General features: G+C 40.5%; 1 protein-coding gene across 12 annotated transcripts in view; it reads left to right on the forward strand.

The window, feature by feature from the left end:
* Window positions 1–21,728, forward strand: part of CLEC16A (C-type lectin domain containing 16A) — a 182,096-nt gene that overhangs the window by 142,940 nt on the left and 17,428 nt on the right. The window lies entirely within an intron of this gene.

Genomic DNA, 21,728 nt, shown 5'->3' on the forward strand with positions numbered 1-21,728 from the left:
AGTACTGTATGTTTTTCAGATATTTCCTGCATCTATTATGGAAAATATGTCTAGAACTATAAAACTGCAGGCTTATAGGGAGATACTTCATTTTAATGAGAAGTTGAGGCCTTCTTTAGTGTGCTTTAATTTCTGTTTGGACTTGTTTTTTCATCCATTTTTTAATTTATTTAACTTAGTAGCCTAATGTCTGTCTAATTCTACTCATACTGATAACGTAAAGTACCTGACATGCTAGGAACATGATAAATGTGGGAAGTATATTGGAAAAATTGCCATAAAAAAAGAGCAGTGTTCACAGAACAGCAGTTCCTGCCAAATATCAGTCTAAGTCCTTTAGAAGATTTCAGTTTGCTGGTCATCCCAGTGCAGAGAAATTCTGAAACTTTTTCTGAATTACAATATTGAAAAGCACACTAGCAGTTACAAGTGCCTTTTATGGGAACTAATTGAACAGTCACAATGATTATGATATGATGAGGCTCATTACATGGCTCAGAGACATAGCAGACTTACACTGAGGTTTTCAGACACTGACGAGCCACAACTCCAGTCTAAATAACTTTTGGTAAATGTAATTAACAAAACACAATTATTGTTTTTGTAGTTTCTTTTCCTGTCATTGCCATGTACCGTTGATATGTATGCTAACCAGAAGCTTCCTCTTTCTAGTTCATCTCCTGCTGCTAACCAGAAGCTTCTTCTTTCTTGTTCATCTCCTGCTGCCTGATTGTAGCCTCAAAGTTAGTTTGTATTGTGTGAAGGATTCAGATGATAGGATAATTGGAAATGAACCAAGCCTTGTTGGAAGAAAACAAGTGACCTCAACAATTTTTTCTCTAGACTTCCAATATGTTTTTTGATAGAGCTCTATCTGTGCAAGCAACCCTTGTTGGCTTATAGAAATGTATGCACTTAAAATTAATGAGAATAAAATTTTATGCTAAAAATGTAAGCATAGATGTAAAAACAGCTGCAACAGACTAGTCATTGGTAAAGCTGAGGAATTCCAGATCAAGAACAGTGGATGGGATTTCACTTTAACATAGCTGTTGACAGACAATTGAGTTAAGGAAAAGCAAATTTATATGTAGTATTTTAATGGTTAGAGAATGAGAGTAGGGGATAGGATTCCTGGTTTCTATTCCCAGCTCTATTGCAGATGTTGTCTATGACTTACTGGAGGCAAATCTGTTCCTATCATCTTTAAAATGGGCATGAGACTTTCTTACTTCATAGGGGCAATTTGGGCATGAATGTGCATAAAGCTTCTTGAGATCCTTGGCTAAAAGTTGCTATAGAAGCATAGATTACTTGAAAGTCAGCAAAGCAGTACAGTTTTAGGTCTTATTAGATTTAATAGGCAATTAGTGTAAAGTTCTAAGGTCTAACTGCTTGTCCTTAAATTCTTGATTATGAAAGCTGGAATTGATGGAATTTTCATTTAAAACTTCTCAGGGAGTCGTCACAGCAATGATTAAGTGAGGAGGTCAAAAATTCAAAATTCAATTTATGAACAATTCATTGTAGAAATTTGGTGATGTTCAGGGCTGACTGCCTGTAGGACTAGGTATCCAAGATAAGTGGAGGCCTCTTCAGCTCTTGCATATGGGGGTGTAGTAGTTCCCTTAAGCCTCCCAGCCCCATCAGTAGAAGCTTGGTTTTTCATCCCTATTTGTATTCCTTTCCCTTAAGCTTAATCAACGCCCTCCCTCTCAACGCTTTAATTTATGTAGTTTGTTAAAAATAAACAGCCTCAAATGTACTTAATTTCAGTTCAAGTTTCTAAACTACTTTCACTTGGAAGATACTAATCAGCCCATCTAGAGACTATGCACACCCTTCTCTGGAAAGAGACACTAAAGTCATACTCACTGACTCTCCTAAAAATGGATTTTTATCCACCCCGGTAGACAGCATGGATTAGTCAAGTAAAGACATGCCTGAAGGTAATGGGTATGTTCCCGATTATGTACCTTACGTGTCTCTCTACACGTCCAAGCCATGCCTCCCCACGTACGCTGTTGTTGTTTGCAGTGTAGTGTCTTGCAGCCTCTGGAGTCTTTCCTCAGTGAAAGGCTGAGAAAACGGGGAAAGTCTCCATCTGCTCCCACTTTTGGAGCCTTTCCCTGCTGCCTCCTCCCTCCAGAACCTTTCAGTGACACATGTAGCTACGCACCACTGTGTGGAAGCAGCTTGCATTTCACTGACATGTAGCTTCACATGCACAGCACACCACCACTAGTGGCATGTAGGTGTACGGCAATATGTGGTAACTAAAACTTAATGGGACTTAAGCTGCCAAAACCTCAGAGAAATGCTCTTTTTGGCACAATGCCGTTTGCAAGAAATAAGTTGATCTTTGTAAGCAGTGAATGCAATTATAAAAGTCAGGTACAAGTTCTCTCCATTTCAGGCATGTATAATGGTTCAAAACCGAGTCTATGGATTTATTGCATGGAATTAGTCCAAAAGATATAAATAACTTATACCTGAAAGAAACAGTCTGTCTTAATTATTTTGAAGACAAATTGTTAGCACGCTACTGCTACCCGAAGAAGAGCAACAAGTTAGGTAATCAAACTGTTGTTGAGGGTTTAATAGATCTACCTAGCTGGTCTTTTTCCTTGTGTCTTAAAAATATTTGATTGAGTTTTAAATGGTCTGCAGTATTTGTCCAGATCTGTCACTAGAAGTTTGGTGCTTCTCAAGTCTACCCATTGCTGCTAAGTCCATAATGAGTTTACCATGCTCTGTTGACTATACATTTCACAATGTAATATTGCATAATTTGCTTGCTCTAGTATTTTTGCCTGTTAATATTTGGGGAAAACAGAGAATATATTTAACATTGGTTATTTTGGATTCACGTTTAACAGGCCTATCACTGAGCAATGTGTATGCTATGATATGTCTTGTTAATTTTGCAGACACACTGCCTTAAAATTCCTTGAAGGCACATGTGCTGCCTTTAACATGAAGGTGTGGAAAGGGGTAATCAAGGAACCTAAATCTAATGGAGCCAAAGAAATGATGCTCAAACATGGGGAATCTGAAACAATGCAATCAGTAAGAAATTATACCATATTCTTAATACAAACAGATTTACATGAAATCATTCTGTTATAGAGATTACAAAATGACAGATGTAAATATCCTGGGACCAACACGGCTACAACACAACAAACAACAAATCTAAAAGCACATGGGATCTACTTTTTCAGCACCTTAGTGCTATAGAGATTCCATGTTTGTAGTGTCTCAATAGTTGCCAAATCCTATTTGTTCATTTGACAAGTCATTGTTTTTTCTCAGCCCTGCAATTTTACCTTATCTTTTCTGCAGATATATCTTCAGCACAGCTTAACTGGGTTTGGTTTGCTGGTGTTGAGTGAGAGATCCCAAGTAGCTTTTCAGATCCAGGATATATCTGCAAAGCTGCCAGTTGAGGTGGAGTAGAAATCCCTTCTTAAGTCTAGCAGTATTGATCTGACCATCACTGAGATATCAAAATATAAATCCTTCTAGTGACACTTCCAATCACTTTTTTTGGAATTGAATAGGGTGACCAGATGTCCTAATTTTATAGTTGCCATGGCTACTTCCACCTTTTCATGTTCTCTGTATGTACAAATATCTTCTGTCTCTGTGTTCCATGCTATGCATCTGATGAAGTGGGCTGTAGCCCATGAAAGCTTATGCTGAAATACATTTGTTAGTTTCTGAGGTGCCACAAGTACTCCTGTTTTTTTTGTGTATACAGACTAACACGGCTGCTACTCTGAAACCTAATTTTATAGGGACAGTCCAGATATTTAGGGCTTTTCTTATATAGGCTCCTATTACCCCTCACTCCCTGTCCCGATTTTTTACACTTGCTGTCTGGTCACCCTACAGTTGAACTACTTTTTAAAGCAGTTATTACCATTTCAAACTACAGAGGGCTTTGCCACCAAAAAAGAAAAGTCAATATCTCTCTCCCGTAGTACATTGTCCTTTCTGTCATGAAACTTCTAGGCTTCCCATCTAAAAAAGGATTTAGCAGAGCATTCTCCTTCCATCTGACTTTGTATCATAAATTAATTGTAATCACATAATTAGCAAGCATCACACAATTTTCCTCAACACTAACCCAAAATCTGGAAGAAAAATGAAAGCCCTATCCTTTTTCCTTAGTGATTTGGTTAAACTGGATATGCATAAAAATATATGTATATGTTCTGCATTGTACTTCCTGGTTCCGATGTTATTAATCTCTTCTCTGGTTCTTGTTTTAAAAGCACTCTACTATTACTGGTAACATGTAGTGTAATTGTTCCCATTTCCTTCCAGGAATTTGAGATAAGTTTTCATTTCATACTTTTCCAGAAATGTTTGTTTTTGGTTATGGTCTCTCCTCAGAATCGTGGCTTATGGGAAGGAAAGGCATTTTTCAAAATGTTCTCTTGTACATTTGAACAGCTTTGGCAGCTGAGAGGAGATGTTTTGAAAGTATCTATTGGGTGTCTGGGAAGTGGGCGGGCAAAGCCCGCCCACTGCTAAAGGATCCCCCCCCAGCCTAAGGGGAGGACCCACAGGACCACAGAACCCACTGAGTTCGGGGGACGTAGCTGAGAACTTGTGGATGGACAAAAATTGAATATAATCTTGGCCCAGGCCCTTTTAAAGTATTAAGAATCTCCTTTGATGCACTATTACTCTACACTTTGTCATTCATAGTGTGATCATGGCTATCTGTAGCCAATGAGAACTAATTAATTACTGCTTAACCTAGCCAAAAAGTCATAAATGGTTCTCTTTAATAGATGTGACAAATAGTGAGGAAAGTGCAATGTATTGCCAGACGCCTGCATCTGACATTATGGCGTGCACAGCTCAGTTTATCTAATAGCACAGATTATGACGTTGTTGCAACAAAGAGGTCTTTTTCTGAGAGATGTAGAACATCCGCAAAAAAAAAAAAATTTAAGTCAACATTGTCAGCATTCACTGGAGTAGACTTCAGATTTGGGAGTCAGGAGGTACTTAGCTTCCTTCAGAATGGGGATATATTCAGTGATATAATTCAAAGGCAAGAGTGGTATTTTTCTAGAGTGGATACATTAGGCAAGTAAAAAATTATTAAAGTTGGTTCACTTCTGTATGGCAATAAAATGCTAACAAGCTAGATCATATTATAAGTTAAGGAGGAAAAAGATTAATCAAACTGGTTAACTTAATACAAGAAGAGAGATGTTGTGTTTTAATCTGGATATAAACTGTATGAAATGGGATGCAATTTACAGTGATCTGACTCAGCCAAAGCATTATAGATCATGCTGGCAGCAGTGTTTATAATTAAAGTCTTATTATGGAAAGTGTTCTGCAACTTTGTTTTCAGTTGCTCATAACTTTGACAGACTTTATCCTTTTGAGCTGAAATTTCTGAGCCAGGTGTCTATCTCTGACATTTTTTATATTTTAACCAAAAAGAGTTCATTTTTTTCCAAGAATGAAATTAGGAAAATGTTTAAATGGTTTAAAAAAAAAAAGGTCTTAACTGCTGAGAAGTTCTAGTACAGAAGTAGGCAACCTATGGCACGTGCACCGAAGGTGGCACACAAACTCATTTTCAGTGGCACTCATGCTGTCCAGGTCCTGGCCACCAGTCCAGGAGGCTTTGCATTTTAATTTAATTTTAAATGAAGCTTCTTAAACATTTTACAAACCTTATTTACTTTGCACACAACAATAGCTTAGTTATATATTATAGACTTATAGAAAGAGACCTTCTAAAAACATAAACATGTATTACCAGCATGCGAAACCTTAAATTAGAGTGAATAAATGAAGACTCGGCACACCACTTCTGAAAGGTTGCCAACTTCTATTCTAGTATTACCATGCTTTGATGCAGAGACTTGAAGTTTGGCAGAGAAGTTGCTCTAGTATCGAAGGTGCTGGTCCCAGTGACTAACCATCCAAATTTGTAGGCCTCTGAAAATCAATATTTGCACACTTTCAGTAGAAGTTTATTAGAGTTTGGCCACAAAATTCTCCAACATTCCTTCTCCACTGAGTAGGACTTTTTCCTGCAGTTACTCCTCCCATCTGTCACTGTGGCACTGGACACCAGACCTGATCAGGGACACATTCTTCTGTGTTCTCAATTCTCCCACTTCTGACACTTAAACCTCATGGACGAGAAGGAGAAAGTACCTGACTCTAGTGCAAGAGACTGATTAGTGAGGGGATGGGTACAGTGTGTGGGGAAGGGAAGGGAGAATGGGACCGAGCGGGGAAGAGACAGGAGTAGAAGGGTTTGTAACTGCTAGAGAATATTCTCACTGGGCCTTGGAATGGAATGCAGGATTCCCGGGTCAGGATATTCCTCTGTTGCCAGCAAATATTTAATCCCCCTGTCAAAATGTCTCATACCCTTTTGTTGTCTGGAGGATCCTTGTCTTATTTGTTTCATAATTTGGAAGGTGTGTGGTGAATGAGGGTTGGGATTGCAGGAAGAGAAGGAATGGTCTCATAGTTAAGACTTTTGAATGGCACCCTAGAGAACTGGATTCTGCCCTGCCACAGAGTTTGTATGTGACAGTAGGCAAATAACTTACAATGGCTCCATGTGAAAAAAATAGTTTTGTGTTTCTCATGTTCCAACTTGAGGTCTAGGGCCTGATCTGTAAAACTACTGAGCTCACACAAGTGCAAGTGAAGTCAATAAGTGTTTGCTCTGAATATGTATAAAGTGCTATAAAATGCTGAGTACTCTGAAAAATCAGGCCCTAGGCTTCTTAAATTGATCATCCAAACTCAGCATATACTTTTGGCAGCTTTGGCTTTAATCTCTCTCTGTCTCATTTCCCCATCTTTAGAATTCCTTTTTCTGCCACAGGTATATTGTGAAGACAAATTCATTAGTGTTTGTGAAGCACTCATAAAATATCCAGGAGGAAAATAATTCTTTATTCAGTGCAAGATTTGGAGGGTGTGTGGTAAATAAGGTGTGAGACTACACACTGATAAGAATAAAAAGATGTAATAAATATCTGAATCCCTTTGCATTGACATGAACATTAATACTCTACCATCTGTTTCCTTCCAAACACATAAATGACCAATGCAGTTATGGATGGATCCTTATCCACGCCCTGAGTATCTAGAAAGCTGCAGCCTAGGGGTATGAAGGTACAAACTAAGAGCATAGTCCTGCAAAACCCACATTGTCTCACTGAAGTCAGTGGGGCTATCTCTGTGATGTTAGGCCTGGTTTACACACACAGTTTTTGCCAGTATAACTATTTGGGTTAGGGGTGTGATTTTGTTTTTACCAAAATAGTTAATCCACTTCAGTCCCTAAAATGAGTGCACTTCTACTGGTATAACTTATTCCCATCCTTGTTGAAGCATAGTGAACACTTGCAGGAGGAGCAAAATAATAAGAAAAGTTAAATTTACAAAAAAATAAATATAAACAAGTTAGAGGTAAGGAGAAGCAACAGGAACTTTAATCTGTAAAACTGACAGAACAGAAGGCAGTCAGTGATATGGAGCAAGAGGCTAGAGTTCTTAACAAGTTAGTCCTGATGACTTTTGCCACATATTCTTTTTCATAGCCTGATTGAGAAGCTGCTGCCAGTTCTATTTAATGTTCACCTTTCAACATCCGCAGATCAGCACCTAATTTCTCTGCTCAGGGAGGAGCCTGCAGTTACTGCAGAATAGGGTTGAGGTTCCATTGTTAAAGCGCTCTGGAAAAGGTTACACACTGCCTACTCATACTACACCCAACTCTAACCTATATCAGGCCCACTCTTCAAAGAGCAAAAAAAGTCTTGTAAAAATGAGCGAGAAAGTGAATTTTCCTGTGTCTTGCTCGTCATCGGGGATTGACTGAAATGAAAAAATAGAACTGAAACTTTTGTGATTGCTCAGAAATGATTGTGCTTTGCTTGTGTGGTCTCAAGGACATTGATTGTTCCCTGTTTCCCAGCATAACTGGTCTTCCAGAATGTGAAGCATGTACCAGAAACCTAATATGCATTTACTTTTGAAAAAAATAAACTTCAGTGGGCATGAATGCTACAGAACTCCTTCAGATTTGAAGTAGTTCAGTTTGTGGTTCCCTTCACATAAACCATCAGGCGCCATTGTGTGCAGCCTCAGTTTAATTCATCTAAAAGGTTGTGGAAGATCAATCAGTTTGGTTTCTGAAACAAACATAAATAAATTGTGTGTTTTACAGAATAGATAGCTGCTTACTACAGTTCCCTCCCTCCCCGCCAAATATTTTCTTATATGGTTATGCGTACATTTTTAAAACAGATTTTGATGTAAGACTTAATGAACATTGACTTAAAATATGAGAAAATCCTGATATGTCTCTGTAATTTGTCCACAGTGGATAGGTGTATGGTCTTAATGAGATAGACAGAATAGTGTGCTAACACTGAGCTATATGAGTATAGACACACTTCATAATCTTTACTGTTACTACCATGCTCTCCATAGATTCTTTAAAATGGAGCCAGGAATAACGCTGTATCCTAAAATGAAAGATTGTGGTTAAATTAGAAGACTTTTCTGGGCATTATGGAACAAAGTCATAGGAGATATTGTAGGAATATCATGGTATGTGATATGAGACTTTATGGTGGATTTATGTATTATTGTAACAATGAAATTTAGAATCACAGCAAATGAAATCAAAAACTTATTTAAATGGCAAAACACAAGCACAGTCTCCAGAGCCAACTAAGAACCAAGTCCCCAGCCCTGCAACAAGCTTCCTGTAGGTCTGAAATAGCATGTTGATATTATAGGTATTAACTTTCTCATTACTTAGCAGCAAGTAGTCTTAAAGCAACTTAAAGTAAATATATATTAAGTTATCATGTCTGCACTTAAATGTTTCCTTAGGAGCATAATAAATTGTTTCTTTCCATTCCAAGTGCCAGACCATGATTTAAATTGAAATATTTATGTAAGCAACCATGAGTGCTGGAACTAGGGGTGCTGCCACACCCTTTGGCTTGAAGTGGTTTCCATCACGTATAGGGTTTACAGTTTGATTCAATGGCCCCTCTATACAAATTGTTCCAGCACCCCTGTAAGCATCCCTAGTTAAAAAGCAGTCTTGAACTGCAAAAGCTTGAGTGAATCTAAGAGAGAATTATTTTAATTTTTAATTTTCCATCTCATTACAATGGATGTAATTTTTTTTATTTAGGCTGGGATTTTCAAAGATGCCTAAGAGAATCAGGCACTCAGTTTCCATGGAAAATCAATCAGATTAGGTGACCTAATTCCCTTTAAGCAGAGGGAAAATCAAAGCCCAAATGCATGGAGTGAAATGCTGGTCCTAAAGAAGCCAATGGAAGTTTTGCTGTTCACTCCAGTAGGGCCAGGATTTCACCATAGTATGCCATGTGGACTTTATTATGGTATCTTGTACGTTGTAGCAATGTATTTGTACAGTGATAAATGTTTACATTGAGCAACACTGAATTTATTATGGTATATACAAATGATGGAAACAAATTAACCATTTAGTATGTCTGTATTTTTGCATAGCATTGGAACTATTAATTTATCTTACCTTTTAAGTCTCCAACTAAAGTTCTGATAACATGTTTAGTGAGGGAAGCACTAGTCATTTCATGTTCTGCTTTGTGGGCTAATTAAAAAACAAAAAAGAAGAAATTCAGTTCTCAAAATAGTGTCTGCCAATAGGAAATTGAAATATCAAATTGCTTAATTTGTTTCATACAGAATCATAAATTCACACAGTTGCAGCATGTGTAGACACACCTGAGCTAACTTTAATCTAGGAATGAAGCTGCAGCACCAGGGGCTTCAGTGCCAGCTAGCCACCTGAGAAAGTGTCCACAGTCCCACTTGTATGGCCCATGATGAAGCCCTTGCTGCTCCAGCTTCATTGCTATTTGGTACCTGGCTAGGTTGGATGTATCTACAGGAGAGGCAGTTAAAACCCATGGTTGCAGAGTAGTCCTATCCTTAGAGAATCCACAACTCTAATATATATGACTAGTCTCTAAATAAAAGAAGTGCACCTTACCTTAGACCTTTGTTCCTCCTCTGGCGCTGAAACGTTGGGCAGTCCAGTTCCTAACAGTGATACTTCTTCCCTAGTGATGCCAGTGCATTCAGTATCCTCTGTCAATGTCTTCTCCCAGTTCTCTTTCCTCCCTTGGGTACTCAGTTTAATGTTTGCTTGTCATGTCTCCCATCTTCCGTATGGTGTATGTATCCCAACCACCTAAGCCTTCTTTCTTTGATGATATTGTGTAACATGTTGTGACCTGTTAGCTCCCTTATTCTCCTGTTTCTTGGGGGTTTTTTCCATAAATTTATAATATATTCCTCAGCCATCTGTGATGAGCAGCCTCTCATCTCTCTGTTAGCCGCTGTCATTGTCCAAGTCTCTTTTCTGTGTAGTAGTGGGTTCAGTATTATTGCATGGTATAATGTGACCTTTTGTTTGATGTGGAGACTTCCATCTGACCAGATGTTCATCCTTCCAAAAGTGTTGTTTCCTAATCTTCTATAATCCTAATCTTCCGAATCATCCAATACCTTCAGATGTCGTCATGCTCCCCAGATGATAGAACTCTTCTACCTATCCAGTGTCCTTCATAATGATCATTTTCTTTGCATTTAGTTTCAGTCCAATTTTTGCTGCTTCCCTCTAATACAAGGGCAGTCATTCAGTTCCACATCGTGCTTATAGAGCAGTGATGTTGGCAAAGTCAAGGTTGTGTAACTCATATCTGCTAAACCATTTTACAACTTCCAGAATGCTTTTTGTTGCCTGCTTCATCACCCAATCAATTGCTTATACAAAGAGGATTGAAGATAACACACACCTTTGTCTAACTTCGGTCACAATATTGAACTATTCACCAAGACCTATATCTGACTTTACAGCATATCTACTTCATCATGTAAACTCCTTATGTTTGATCAGCTTGCCTGTCTCCCATAGCTTCTAGTCTCTCTGTGGAAACTAGCCAACACTTTCTTGAAGTTGATTAAGACGGGCTTTTGCCAAGCAATATCTTTTTTGGTGATCTGTCTAAGGGTATGTCTGCACTACGAAATTAGATCAAATTTATAGAAGTTGAGTTTTAGGAAGTGATTTTATACAGTCGATTGTGTGTGTCCCCACTAAGCGCATTAAATCGGCAGAGTGCATCCACACTACTGTGGCTAAGCGTCATCTTTTGGAGCGTTGCACTGAGAGTAGCTATCCCACAGTTTCTGCAGTCTCCGCTGCCCATTGGAATTCTGGGTTGAGCCCCCATTGCCTGATGGGGCAAAAACATTGTCGTGGCTGGTTTGGGGGTACATGTCATCGGTCGCCCCTCCCTCCGTGAAAGCAACAGCAGATAATAGTTTTGCACCTTTTTTCTGTGCAGATGCCTTACTGCTTTCAGCAGATGGTGCAGTAAGACTGCTAACCATCGTCATCCAATCACCCCTTCCTCTGCAACTCTGCTCTCCTGGTGCCATGAATCCACCTCTCGGGTCCTCTCGTCGTTTGGTATAAATATCTAGTCTCATGGCATCCGTCATCATCCACTGCTTCTGCTGAAACTCCATTCTCCTGCAGATGCCATACCACAGCAAGCATGGAGCCCGCTCAGCTCAGCACTGCTGTTGTGAGCATTGTAAACACCTTGCTCATTATCCTACAGTATGTGCAGAACCAGAACCTGCAAAAGCCGGCGAGGAGGCGACAAATAGTGATGAGGACATGGACACAGATTTCTCACAAAGTACGGGCCCCAGCAGTGTGCACATCATGGTGTTAATGGGGCAGGTTCATGCTGTGGAATGTCAATTCTGGGCCTAGGAAACAAGCACAGACAGGTGGGACTTCATAGTGTTGCAGGTCTGGAATGATTCCCTATGGCTGCGAAACTTTTGCTTGTGTAAGGGCACTTTCATGGAACTTTGTGATTTGCTTTCCTCTGTCCCAAAGCTCAAGAATACCAAGATCAGAGCAGCCCTCATAGTTGAGAAGCGAGTGGCAATAGCCCTCTGGAATCTTGCAACACCAGACAGGTATCGGTCAGTCAGGAATCAATTTGGAGTAAATCTACTGTGGGGGCTTCTGTGATCCAAGTAGCCAGCGCAATCACTGAGGTGCTGCTATCAAGGGTAGTGACTCTGGGAAATGTGCAGGTCATAGCGGATGGCTTTGGTGCAAAGGGATTCCCTAACTGTGGTGGAGTGATAGATTGAACCCATATCCCTGTCTTGGCACCGGAGCACCAGGGCAGCCAGTACATAAACTGCAAGGGGTACTTCTCAATGGTGCTGCAAGCACTGGTGGATCACAAGGGATGTTTCACCAACATCAACATGGAATGGCTGGGAAAGGTACATGGCGCTCACATCTTCAGGAACTCTGGTCTATTTGAACAGATGCAGGAAGGGACTTACTTCCCAGACCAGAAAATAACCATTGGGGATGTTGAAATGCTTATAGTTATCCTTGGGGACCCAGCCTACCCCTTAATGCTATGGCTCATGAAGCCATACACAGGCACCTGGACAGTAGTAAGGAGCTGTTCAACTTTAGGCTGAGCAAGTGCAGAATGGTGGTAAAATGTGCATTTGGACACTTAAAAGCGCGCTGGCACAGTTTACTGACTTGATTAGACCTCAGCAAAACCAATATTCCAATTGTTATTGCCACTTGCTGTGTACTCCACAATATCTGTGAAAATAAGGGGGAGATGTTTATGGTGGGGTGGGAGGTTGAGGCAAATTGCCTGGCCGCTGATTACATGCAGCCAGACCCCAGGGTGATTAGAAGAGCACAGCAGGACATGTGGCACATCAGAGAAGCTTTGAAAACCAGTTTCATGACTGGCCAGGCTACGATGTGATAGTTCTGTTTGTTTCTCCTTGATGAAAACTCGCCCCCTTGATTCCCTGTAAGCCAGCCACCCTTCCATCACCGTTTGCAGAGGCAATAAAGGCATTTTTGTTTCAAAATCATGCATTCTTTATTAATTCATCACACAAATAGGGGGATAACTGCCAAGGAAGCCTGGGAGGGGTGGGGGAGGAGGGGAGCACAAGGCCACACTGCACTTCAAAACTTATTGAATGCCAGCCTTCTGTTGCTTGGGCATTCCTCTGGGGTGGAACGGTAGGGTGCCTGGAGCCCGTCTCCCCCATGTTCTTGGGCATCTGGGTGAGGAGGATATGGAACTTGGGGAGGAGGGCAGGCAGTTACATGAGGGCTGCAGCAGCGGTCTGTGCTCCTGCTGCCTTTCCTGCAGCTCCACCAGACACCAGGGCATATTAGTTTGATGCCCCAGTAGCCTCAGCATTGCATCCCGCCTCTTCTAATCTTGAGCCCACCACCTCTCATCTTGTTCCTGCCACCTCTCAGCTTGTTCATCCCTCCTCTCCTCTCGTTCATTTTCTGCTTTCCTGGACTCTGACATTGTCTGCCTCCACACATTCTGCTGAACTCTTTCAGTGTGAGAGGACTGTATGAGCTCAGAGAACATTTCATCGCAAGTGCATTTTTTTCGCCGCCTTCTCTGCACTAGCCACTGCTGCAGGTCCCTGTTGTAGCCTCTGTCCATCATGCTCTAGGAGATTTCTTTCAAATATTTTGGTGTTTCATCTTTTGGAATGGAGTTCTGATAGCATAGATTCGTCTCCCTAAACAGCGATCAGATCCAGTACCTCCCATTTGGTCCATGCTGGAGCTCTTTTGCAATTCTGGGACTACATGGTCAACTATGCTGATGAGCTCACCACACTGGCCAAACAGGAAATGAAATTCAAAATTTCCTGGGGCTTATGCTGTGTACCTGGCTAGTGCATCTGAGTTGAAAGTGATTTCCAGAGCGGTCATAATGGAGCACTCTGGGATTGCTCTCAGAGGCCAATACCATTGAATTGTGTCCACACTTCCCCAAAATGGACCCGGCGATGTCGATTTCAATGCTAATCCCCTCATCGGGGGGGAGTACAAAAATTGATTTTAAGAGCCCTTTAAGTCAACAAAAATGGCTTCATCCTGTGGACGGGTGCAGGGTTAAATCAATCTAATGCTGCTAAATTCGACCTAAACGTGTAGGGTAGACCAGGGCTAAGAAGGAATATCTGTTCAGAACGTGATCTACCTGGATAGAACCCAGCGTGTTCTCATAATATCTCATTCACTGCCTTCATTCTATTCAACACAAGTCTCTACCTGTAAAGGGAGGCTGCCTATTCCTGTGAGTCTAACTCAGAGCACCATCCTCAGAGGCACTGAGGAGTAATACTTTTTTAGAAACCTTTAAAAAAAAAAAAAAAAAAAAAACAAATAAGCTTAGGGGGAAATCCATGTTAGAAGGAAAGGAAGAAATGCTGCTGTGTCACTTGTTTAAAAAAGTCAGCTATCTGAAAGCTACTGAGATGTTTGAAATGCAAATAGTAGTTTTGGCAGGAGGGATTAATAGGCAGAGTGCAGGTGGAGTCGTTCAAAGGTGCATAATGAGTGCCATTTATCACATCTCTACAGCTGGAGGTGGATATCCCTGCTGAGTGTGGTGTCACATGATCAAGTTATCAACATAATAATTGCAACACACTGATAGTTATGAAATTTGTATTTCTAATTTTAGTTTCAAGTTACTAAGGTGGCTCTAAATATTCCAGCATATTTCTAATTTAGTTTATGAAGCATAGACATTTTCAAACTTCTTTATCATATATAAAGAATGTTTGCATGATCTATACTGAATTAGGAGGAATTGCTCCCAGGCCACACAACAATTTTTTAAAACAACTGTTATCCGAATTTGAGCTCCTTTGTTTCTCAATGCTTGTTTTTAAATATATATGAATACAGACACTTTTTTAATAACAAAAATAAAACAGTGTGAGAAACCAGTATAGTGAATATATACAGATGTTTTGTCATGTGCACAAACCCAAGTCCAATAGTCCAGGCCTGCACATTTTTGCAGGAACTCACATTGCTCTGTAAAGAAAAATGTAAATCTGTGTAGACCAATGGTAACCTATGTATCGTAGACTTTCTTAGATTAATTTCTGTTTTGCTTTAAAAGGCCACAGTTCTAGATCATCTTCCCAATTTTCTTCTTATTAATTATCTCTTAAACTTAAGTAAAATGGAATATAAATGATTATACAATACTGAGAGTATAGGAGGTGATTAACTTTTGGAAAATTTTACTCAGTAAACCTGTTTTTTACAGGCATATTTACTTTGAAAATCATACAAAGGATTAAAGTGCCTGTGTACAATCACCTTTCCATACAAAGGGCCACAAGCTTACCATATGAAAATACACATGGGGCTAGAAAACTTCTTGTTTCCATTCTATCATCAAGCTAAGACAGTGGCTCTCAACCTTTCCAGACTACTGGACCCCTTTCGAGAGTTTTTGTCTTGTATACCCCCAAGTTTCACCTTACTTAAAAACTTATCAGACATAAGAAAATACAACAGTGTCACAGCATGCTATTCTGGAAAAATTGCTTACTTTCTCAGTTTCACCATATATTCCAATTGATTTATTTTATAATTATAAATATTATACTTACATTTCAGTGTACAGTATAAATTCATGGAGAATATTCCATCAATGGCTATTAGCCAGGATGGGAAGGGATGGTGTCCCTAGCCTCTGTTTGCCAGAAGCTGAGAATGGGTGACAGAGGATGGATCACTTGATCATTACCTGTTCTGTTCATTCCCTCTGGGGTACCTGACATTGGCCACTGTCAGAAGACAGTATACTGGGCCAGATGGACCTTTGGTCTGCCCCAAGATGGCCATTCTTATATTCTTATGTAGTGTATAGAGCAGTATTAACAAATTATGAAATTTGTATTTGTACTGACTTCGCTGTGCTTTTTATGTAGCCTGTTGTAAAACTAGGCAAATATCTAGATGAGTTGATGTACCCCCGAAAGACCTCTGAGTACCGCCAGGGGTACACATACCCCTGGTTGAGAACAACAGATCAGGTTGCTTAGATCAATCTCATGTGTTTTTTTTAAATAAGGCACCTCTTGCTGTGGTATTAAGGAGCAGGAAGTTCCTCGACATTTAATCCCTCCCCGTACATGCCACCATAATGGCAGGAGATTGTGTCCCTAACCAAAGGACGTTGAGTCACCTTCAGATGAGCAACTGCATAGTTCCAGTTAGCTTCCTCTTTCACCATGGTAGCATTTCTCCAAGATCTAAGCTGCTGTTAACTGGAAATAAATCTCTACAGCTGCAATGCCTACTGCCCATAAGAGTAGGAATGACTGTTGGTTCAACTAGCAATGACTTTGTAGATAGGTTTCTACAGGGGAGCCTGCTATGCCAAGAAGCAGGTTTAGGTAAATTATTGAGGAAGCTTGCTCCTGCCCTCCTCATCCTTAAGACTCCTTTTCATAATGTTTACAGAAGTAAACTAAGCCAACCAAAACCAAAGTTGTTTTCCTGTAAGGTTTGGTCTTATGCATTGCCTCAGTTTTGTCTCTTGTACCACAGCAAGCACTATTATTTTAACAAATAATAATCTTTCTGAAACAAGTTGAATATTCATCTATTACAAATTGTTTTGGAGACATTTACAGAGTGGAGACTGAATGTCATATAATAGAGTGAGATGAGAAAGGAAGGATACTGTAGTGGAGGTGTACGTGAGTTATAGAAGCAAAGTTATGTTTTTCTACCCTATCCTATTATGTGGGACTATATACTGAATAGCAAGCTGAAATATCTTTTCCTTTATTTGCTAATCCCCAGATTTCCTTAAGTGCTCAGCATCCACAAATCCCACTGCAATCACTAGGAACAAGAGATATTCATTCAGCACCTTTGAAAACCAGGCTATATTGACTTTGTGTTAAATGTTGTGTTATCTAGACCTGGTGGGGATTTTTTGTTTTTTTTAAAAGAGAGCAGCAGGAGCACTCTAGCTACATGACATTGTGTGGATACCACTTCACTAGATCTTTATGAAAATAGGTTAGTAAATGACATTATTCAGTGACTAAAATATCATGTGACTTTTAAAAAAAAATCTAGAATTTGGAACCTTAAATTGGTTTGTCAGAGGTATCTACAGGTTACAGTAATCTTTTGGGGATTTCTTAGAATCATAGATACTCCTGGCAACTATTGCGTGGCTGTTCCTATGTATAGCATTCAGCGTATGCATTGCTGGGAAACAGTACATATCACATTTTCTGAATAACAGAAAAAAAATTCCTAAATCTCTTGTATCAGACTATCGGGAATAAGGAAGTAGTGGAAGCCTCATTGCTAGTCATTCATATCTGGACTGGACAAAATATTTGAGAATATTTACAAAACAATTGGTGTGGGGTGGACTGAGCATTGGAATGAGAGCTGATCAATATGAAGTTTCAGATAAATTATAGTTGTGCAAGCATAGGATTTAGAAACACACAAGATGGCAGTATTCTGATACTGAGTTGGCATGAAGAGTGAATAAGCTTTTGCTTAATAATAAGCATATACTTATCCCTTTAAAAAACTGCACAGTATAATTATGGGCTTCATCTGAAATCATTTGCATCACCTGCAGAACAGGATTCTTCATTCTTTCAACCTATTCAGCAGAAGTGTGGCTGTCACACAGAACTGTTTCATAATCAATTTCATGCAAGTCATTCTGGAGAGTTGGAAGTGGAGAAACGAACAGTTGTTCACCCTTCTGAACAAATCAGTTGAAGCAATCTCAGAATACAATATCCATGTTCCTTTGCATAGTAGGAAACAATAGGTCCCTCCACAGCAAATATGATTGGTGCAATGCTTTGGCCTGATTTGTGCAGGAGGTCTAACAATCCTTTTTGTCCTTTAAATGTATAAATCCCTTTAATTATAGATGCTGAAGCTGAGGAAACAATGACATTAGCTGAACAACTTGTATATAACTGCAATGCCATCTGTCTTTGAAGAAAAATGGCTCTTGTTGGCCATTGTTAGAGCATCTATTTCTGCATTAGTGAAATCCTTTCCCCTTGTGAGTTTGCAAAATACCACCATCACACAAGGACATTCATGCAGACAAACAATAGACCATATCTGAACAGCTTCTCTTAAGGCAGCATTCTAAAACTAGCATATCTAGGTGATACTCCTCTACTAACTAGTATACTCTTTTAATGACCTTTGGAAATCTTTGGTAGTAACATTCTGAACGCCACAGAAGTAGCATCATCTGCATTGGATGGCTACATTTTAACAGAAAGAATCACTCAGCTTACCTTTTTATAAACAAGCCCACACACAATAAGTCAGTCACACCCAGTCAGTGATAGACAATAGCAGTCTTCACCCGATAACTATCCAATAGTTGTCATAATAAAATATTGTCCTAATCAAGGGATCCCACAAATTGTTAGATTAAATCTGTAGTGTGAGTGAGTCATACCAGAAGTTTGTGAATATTGGTATGCTCAGAGGTCAGTTCATGCTGCAGGTGCTCAGTATGTCTGCAAATTTTGTTTTGGGTGTCAAAAGTTGGGTACCCAAAAATAATGGTCAATTTTGAAAATGACCTGGACTTCTGTTTCCCCATCACTAATATGGGAATACTGAAACCTGGCTGTAAAGGCGTGAAGATTGAGCTATTGTGTTGTATATCTTCCTTCATCACTATTACTCCTGTAGCAAGTAGCAGCACTAAATGATTCTTGCAGTGATGTGTGAGGCAAAAAGAATGCACAGGGATTGCTATAATACCAACTAGCAAAAAATCTTCCTAAGCACCTGAAAAGAACTGCTACTCACTGTGCCCTGTCCCTTGTAAAGAGCCACAAAACACTGTGTTTTGGGTAGAAGGAAAAATGGGAGACTGTCCGGTTTTACTAATAGTCATAACATAAGAGTGGTCAGACCAATGGTCCATCATAGCCTAGTATCCTGTCTTACGACAGAGGCCAGATGCTTCAGAAGGAATGAACAGAAAAGAGCAATTATCAAGTGATCCATCCCCTGTCATCCAGGCGTAGCTTCTAGCAGTCAGAGGTTTAGGGACACTCAGAGCAAGGGGGTTGTATACCTGATAATCTTGGCTTATAACCATTGAGGGATCTTTCCTCCATGGACTTATCTAATCTTTTTGTAACTAGAGTATAATTTTCAGAGGGGTAGCCGTGTCAGTCTGGATCTGTAAAAGCAGCAAAGAGTCCTGAGGCACCTTATAGACTAACAGACATTTTGGAGCATGAGCTTTCGTGGGTGAATACCCACTTCATCGGATGCATGTAGTGGAAATTTCCAGGGGCAGGGATATATATGCAGGCAAGCTAGAGATAATGAGGTAGTTCAATCAGGGGGGATGAGGCCCTGTTCTAGCAGTTGAGGTGTGAAAACCAAGGGAGGAGAAACTGGTTCTGTAATTGGCAAGCCATTCAGTCTTTGTTTAATCCTGAGCTGATGGTGTCAAATTTGCAGATGAACTGAAGCTCAGCAGTTTCTCTTTGAAGTCTGGTCCTGAAGTTTTTTTTTGCTGCAGGATGGCCACCTTAAGGTCTGCTATAGTGTGGCCAGGGAGGTTGAAGTGTTCTCCTACAGGTTTTTGTATATTGCCATTCCTAATATCTGATTTGTGTCCATTTATCCTTTTCCGTTGCGACTGTCCAGTTTGGCCGATGTACATAGCAGAGGGGCATTGCTGGCATATGATGGCGTATATTACATTGGTGGACGTGCAGGTGAATGAACTGGTGATGGTGTGGCTGATCTGGTTAGGTCCTGTGATGGTGTTGCTGGTGTAGATATGTGGGCAGAGTTGGCATCAAGGTTTGTTGCATGGATTGGTTCCTGAGCTAGAGTTACTATGGTGCGGTGTGCAGTTACTGGTGAGAATATGTTTCAGGTTGGCAGGTTGCCTGTGGGCGAGGACTGGCCTGCCACCCAAGGCCTGTGAAAGTATGGGATCATTGTCCAGGATGGGTTGTAGGTCCCTGATGATGCATTGGAGAGGTTTTAGCTGGGGACTGTATGTGATGGCCAGTGGAGTCCTGTTGGTTTCTTTCTTGGGTTTGTCTTGCAGTAGGAGGCTTCTGGGTACACGTCTGGCTCTGTTGATCTGTTTCCTTATTTCCTCAGGGGGGTATTGTAGTTTTGAGAATGCTTGGTGGAGATTTTGTAGGTGTTGGTCTCTGTCTGAGGGGTTAGAGCAGATGCGGTTGTACCTCAGTGCTTGGCTGTAGACAATGGATCGTGCCTGGGATGGAAGCTGGAGGCATGAAGGTAGGCATAGCAGTCGGTAGGTTTTCGGTATAGGGTGGTGGTAATGTGACCATCACTTATTTGCACCATGGTATCTAGGAAGTGGACCTCCCGTGTAGATTGGTCCAGGCTGAGGTTGATGGTGGGGTGGAAGCTGTTGAAATCGTGGTGGAATTTTTCCAGACACTCCTTCCCATGGGTCCAGTCGCTACGGAAAAGGATAAACAGACACAAATCAGATATTAGGAATGGCAATATACAAAAACCTGTAGGAGAACACTTCAACCTCCCTGGCCACACTATAGCAGACCTTAAGGTGGCCATCCTGCAGCAAAAAATCTTCAGGATCAGACTTCAAAGAGAAATTGCTGAGCTTCAGTTCATCTGCAAATTTGACACCATCAGCTCAGGATTAAACAAAGACTCTGAATGGCTTGCCAATTACAGAACCAGTTTCTCCTCCCTTGGTTTTCACACCTCAACTGCTAGAACAGGGCCTCATCCCCCCTGACTGAACTACCTCATTATCTCTAGCTTGCCTGCATATATATCCCTGCCCCTGGAAATTTCCACTACATGCATCTGACGAAGTGGGTGTTCACCCACGAAAGCTCATGCTCCAAAACGTCTGTTAGTCTATAAGGTGCCACAGGATTCTTCGCTGAGTATAATTTTGTCCTTCACAACATCCCCTGGCAATGAGTTTCGCAGGTTGACTGTGTATTGTATGAAAAATTACTTCCTTATGTATGTTTTAAACCTATACATTTTGTTGGGTGACCCTGGGTTCTTGTACTATGTGAAGGGGTAAATACTACTTTTTCTCAACACCATTCATGATTTTATAGACCTCTAACATACCTCCCCCCCCCCTTAGCTGTCTCTTTTCTAAAATGAAGCTCCCAGTCTCTGTATTTTTTCCAACTCTAATAACTCTTTTTTTGAGATGCAGCAACCAATACTGCACACGGTATTCAAGGTGTGGATATACCATTGATTTATATAATTGCATTGTCGTATTTTCTGTCTTATTATCTATACCTTTCCTAACAGGGCCGGCTCCAGCTTTTTTGCTGCCCCAAGCAGTGAAGAGAAAAAAAAAAAAGGGTAAAGCTGCAATCGGCGGCCTTTCGGTGGTAGCTCTCCTGCACTGCTTCATTCTTCGGCGGCAGTTCGGTAGCCGGTCCTTCCCTCCAAGAGGGACTGAGGGACTCGCTGCTGAATTGCCACTGAAGACCTGGACGTGCCGCCCCTTTCCATTGGCCTCCCCAAGCACCTGTTTCGTGCACTGGTATCTAGAGCCAGCCCCGTTTCCTAATGGTTCCTAGCATTCTGTTCGCTTTTTTTGACTGCTGCTGCATGCTGAGCAGATGTTTTCAAAGAACTGTCCACAATGACACTTTCTTGAGTGGTAACAGCTAATTTACAGCTCATCATTTTGTATGTATAGTTGGAATTGTGTTTTCCAGTG

The sequence above is a fragment of the Gopherus evgoodei genome, chromosome 10, assembly GCF_007399415.2.
Source record: "Gopherus evgoodei ecotype Sinaloan lineage chromosome 10, rGopEvg1_v1.p, whole genome shotgun sequence".
Classification (NCBI taxonomy): Eukaryota; Metazoa; Chordata; order Testudines; family Testudinidae; genus Gopherus; species Gopherus evgoodei.